We start from the raw sequence: 5,271 nt of genomic DNA, 5'->3' as shown, positions 1-5,271 counted from the left end.
AATTTCATAATGTTCCGTATTGAACTGTATCACAATTAAATTGAAACAAGAAATAAAGTGGTTCAACTTATTCAATACAAGGAAAATAAGATATGTGGTATTACGTTCTTATTTGATTAAAAGCAGTACCGGTTTTGACCACCAGAAGATATTGAGCAGCACTGGTCATTATTTAAATCAGCTATTATAGCAGCTGGTTTTAATAAGAGGAAACATCAGGACTGGTTTGACGAGAACGACAAAGAAATATGTGACCTAATTGATGAAAAGCGGAAAACTTACAACGCTTGGCAAAATGATCAAAATTCATTTCCCAAGAAACAGAGATATTAACAATTCAAAACTGAAGTCCAGAAGAGATGCAGGACGATCAAAAATAAATGGTGGATAAACAAATCATTGGAAATGGAGAATTTAATCGCCTCCAACAACACTAGTGCCTTCTTCAGTGCTACCAAAGCTATTTATGGTCCCTCCACCAAAGATCTTAATTGTCTAAAATCCAAAGACAGTACTGAAGTTCTTAAAGACCCTGACTCGATAGCTTCCCATTGGAAAGAATATTTTCAATACCTCCTGAACAGAATCTTACATGTCGAGGAAGATGTGTTTGCTGATATTCCACAACAGCCCATTCAAGATCACTTAGGTGAAGTCTCTTATATTCAAGAAATCGACAAGACCATTCAACAGCTGAAGTATAAAAAGGCACCCAGACAAGATGGAATTCTATCCGAGCCCTTCAAGGAGGATGGTCCTTTACTAATTCAGCATACACACATGTTGATTGTGAAAATATGGAACACGAGAACAATTCCTGCTGATCTACGCCCCCTGAGGGTGGGGGCGGTAGAATAACACCCACAGTTTCCCCTGCCTGTCATAAGAGGCGACTAAATGGGGCACCAAGGGTTCTGAACTTTGGAGCGTGGGTTGGCAACCACGGGGCCCATAGCTGAGTCCTGGCATTGCTTCCACTTACTTGTGCCAGGCTCACTCTCATCTATCCTATCCGACCTCTCTTGGCCAACTCTTGTTCTTTTCCGACCCCGACGGTATTACGCATGGAGGCCTAGGGAGTCTTTCATTTTCACGCCCTTCATGACCCTTATCTTCCTCTGGTCGATACCTTCACCCCCCTGTGGGTGGTGGCGGTAGAATAACACCCACGGTATCCCCTGCCTGTCGTAAGAGGCGACTAAAAGGGGCCCCAGGAGCTCTGAACTATGGGGCGTGGGTTGGCGACCACGGGGCCCTTAGCTGAGTCCTGGCATTGCTTCCAGTTACTTGTGCCGGGCTCCTCACTTTCATCTATCCTATCCGACCTCTCTTGGTCAACTCTTGTTCTTTTCCGACCCCGACGCTATTAGGTTTGCGAGGGCTAGGGAGTCTTTCATTTTCACGCCCTTCGTGGCCCTTGTCTTCCTTTGGCCGATACCTTCATTTTTCGAAGTGCCGGACCCCTTCCATTTTTCCCTCTGATTAGTGTTATATAGAGGATGGTTACCCAGTTGTACTTCCTCTTAAAACAGGCTCCTCACTTTCATCTATCCTATCTGACCTCCCTTGGTCAACTCCTCCTCTTTTCTGACCACAACGGTATTTGAGGTGTAGAGAGCCTTTCATTTCCACGCACTTCGTGGTCCTCGTCTTTCTTTGGCCAATATCTTCATTTTTCGATGTGTTGGATCCCTTCCATTTTTCCTCTGGTTAGTATTATATAGAGAATGGCTGCCTAGTTGTACTTCTTCTTAAAACAATAATCACTACCACCACCATTGGCCTCTGAAGAAATGTTCCTAGCTGCTAATGTACCTGCAGGGCAATCTTACCATCATGACCATCATCATCATAAGCAGTTTCCAGCTGTTGGCCAGGTCCACTTGGAATATAAGCCTCTCCATCTCCTCTTGTCTTCCCACCACTTCTATCTCTCTTCAATCTTGCCCAGTCCTCTCTTCCTCTCTGCATATACCTTTCCACTCCTTTTATCCACCTGTCTCTTGGTCTTCCTCATGGACATTTTCCTTTTACCTCCATTTCTTGCATCCTCCTGGGCATCCTTTCCTCTGTCATTCTCTTCATGTTTCCATACCAAGTCTAGATGCCTCTATCCTGTTCTTTAGAGGCTTTTTTTTTTTTTTTCTAAGTATATCTCTAACCTTCTCATTTCTCATCTTGTCCATTCTTGTCACTCTTGTCCTGCTTCTCAGAAATTTCATTTCACTTGCCTGTATCCTAGTCACAGCTCTCTGCCTTTCTGCAGAGCACTCATATCATGCTTAAAGAAGATACTAGGGATACCATGAGAACCTTTATTGTGGTCAATGGGCTGCCATCATGATCTTTCACAGAATATTGGTAAGTAGTGAGTCTTGTGAGAAAGGTCTCAGCATCCGTAGGAACCACATCCACAAAGTATCGATACATCATGTTTTCATTGGTTACTTTCTCATCACCTTCCAAAGGATGAACAATACCAGGACTTGGATCACCAAATGAGAAACAGTTGATACGATGGGTAAAATTGTAGTCTGAATCAGACATGAAAGTTGAAATAGGAACATGATCTCTAGGAAGGGCCAGAGACCATCGAGCTGTGATCTGGAAGTTCCCAGCAACCTTGCTCAGCATCAAACTTCCAAAGATGCAGCAAGCATCACATAGATATGGAGGGATTACTGTTCTTTTCGGCACATCCCTAAACAAAATTGACTGTCCAGATTTCCACAGTAGATACTGAATAGCATGGAATTCTTCCAGAAGATAGTAATTAGCAAAACGTACGCTGTCAAAATGGTACCGTTGTTCAGAGCTCAACTCAAACCATGTCCTCTTGCTCCAAATTTCCAAATTCAAGAATATTTTGACTAGTTGAATCAAGGATGTTTTCACCAACATTGCTACATGGCACTGCTACAGTGAGATTCACATTTACCTTCAATTTTTATCAAAATCAGTATTTGGAACAAATTTGAATAAGAAGCGACTACTGAAATAGTATTTCACTTCAATACACACCAGGAATGCTATTAGAATGCAGGTAACCAACCCCAATGTGCCTCCAAAAAGTGAAGTCTCCGCGTACGATTCTGGAACTTTCGAAAATGCATCCAATTACTTAATAGTCTTGAATGAAATTTGTTTCCCTCTGTGTCGAATTATGGTATCTACCACATATTGTTCTTTAATTACACCTTGCTGCAGTTTTCCAATGTCCAGGGTAGATTCTACTGCCACACCTTCTTCTGTAAGAGGGTAAACATCATCCCGAGTCTTCACCAACGAGGAAATGATCTCATGCGCAGTCGGCTCCTCTGTACAACCTCTCCATTAGGACAACACCGGGTTCCTTGGTAAAATCCAACATTGCATCTTGGTGAACAGAATACCAGGTTCTGGTGTGTCAGATCATTCCATGAATGGTGTTGCCATGTAGTCAACATAATCATCATTATAAGTTCCAGTTTCCCGGGTGCTGTTGGCAAGCCTCTTCCATTCTGTCTAATTGAGATACGTTCTGTTGTTAATGATGTCCTCCAGTGTCCTTCCCAAATCTTAAAACTATGCTCCATACTGTACTCTACTAGTGATTTCTGCAGATGGTCGGCTATCTGTTGTTACTACACTGCCAAGATAACGAAACTGATGGACTCGTTCCAACTTAAATCCATCTAGAGAGATGTTAGTACGGATGTTCTGTCAACTAACAGGCAACACTGTCATTTTGAACTTGCTTATCTTGAGACCAAATTGCTTGAATATAGCATTCGAGTCATTCAGCTTCTGATGTACTTCAGCTTCACTATCACCCCACATCAAAACATCACCTGCAAAGGCAAGAGCTTTAAATTGAAGAGTTGTTGTTGAGTTTCTTAACTCTTTTCATTATTTCATCCATTACAATGATGAATAAAAGTGGGGATAATGCGCTGCCTTGTTGTATACCCTGCTTAATCTCAAATCACTCCAAATATCCAACCCCTATGTGGACACAACTCTGGCAATGGTTATTCTTATAGAAAATATTAGATCTGTTGTTGAACTACTCCTTCTAAAACCATACTGCTCCTCTTCAAGCTGTAGTTCAATGGTGGTTCTTAATCTCTGTTCTATGATTTGTTCCATTATTTTGAATCCATGAGATAGAAGAGTGATGCCCCTGTAGTTGCTGGATTTCAGTCTGTCTCATTTTTTAAATAGAGGGATGATGACTCCTTCAGTCGTCTTTGTGTAGATTTTCTTCTTTCCTGAACAACCACTGCAATCCTTGCACTCCAACAGCCTTGATCATGTCAGCGCTTACCTCATCTACGCCTGTTTCCTTGGCTTTACTCATATCTTTTAGGGCATTTTCCACTTCCATCCATGTTATAGGAGACCCCACATTTTGAATATTTTCTTATGCCATGTTCTGCTGTTGCTATTTAAATTTTCACTATTACACAAGTTTTCAAATATTGTCTCATTTCATCTCTTATCTCTTTGTCATTCCGAGTGATGCTTCCATCTTCTTTCTCTAGGCCCTTTACTCCTTCATAGTTGCTCTTATTGCTTCTCACCACCTGATATAATAATTTCTTGTAGTTCTTGCTGTCCTCTTCTAGTTTCTGTGTGAATTCATCCCAGGTTTTCTCTTTCTCATTAGAAATGATTCTTTACACTTTAAGCTTCAGGTCTCTGTACAGCTGACTGAGTTCTTCTAACTTCTCCTCATTCCTTTCCACACCTTTCTGACATTCTCTATCTCTGAGTTTCCTCATTTCATTACTCTCTTTTATTGCTGTTCGGACAGTTTCCTTTCACCATAGGGTTTCTTTCTCTCTTACTCTGCTACTTGTTTTGCCAACAATATTGACTGCAGTGTCCACCAAGGTTTTCTTAAACCCAAGCCATTCTTTTTCAGCTGTTGCCACTTCACATTTGGCCAGTTTGTCTCTAATTCTCATCTGGTATTCAGACCTCTTATCTGGTTTCTTCCAATTCCCAAACTTTTGACTTCAGTTTACACCTGGTATTTATCTTTTCTACCATGATGTTTCCTAAGGTGGTTACTAGCAACTTGTGATCACTACCTAAACTTTCCCCTGGCAGCACTTTCACATCTCTAATAAATGCTCCAACCTCTTTGTCTGCAATGACATAGTCAATAAGAGATTTCTGCTCTCCATTCCAGCTGTACCATGTGATTTTCTGGCTCAGCTGCTTGTTGAACCTGGTGTTTTTTATTATTAGGTTGTTTCATATACAGAAGCCACGGAGACATTCGCC

The 5,271-nt window shown here is 41.5% G+C and overlaps 1 pseudogene; it reads right to left on the bottom strand.

Moving 5' to 3' along the window:
• Positions 1 to 2,242: 2,242 nt before the first annotated feature.
• LOC137500465 (endoplasmic reticulum-Golgi intermediate compartment protein 2-like) lies at positions 2,243 to 4,949 on the bottom strand (annotated as a pseudogene).
• Between the last annotated feature and the right edge of the window lie 322 nt (positions 4,950 to 5,271).

This window comes from Anabrus simplex, chromosome 4, assembly GCF_040414725.1.
Source record: "Anabrus simplex isolate iqAnaSimp1 chromosome 4, ASM4041472v1, whole genome shotgun sequence".
Classification (NCBI taxonomy): Eukaryota; Metazoa; Arthropoda; class Insecta; order Orthoptera; family Tettigoniidae; genus Anabrus; species Anabrus simplex.
This window is presented reverse-complemented; position numbering and strand designations above follow the sequence as displayed.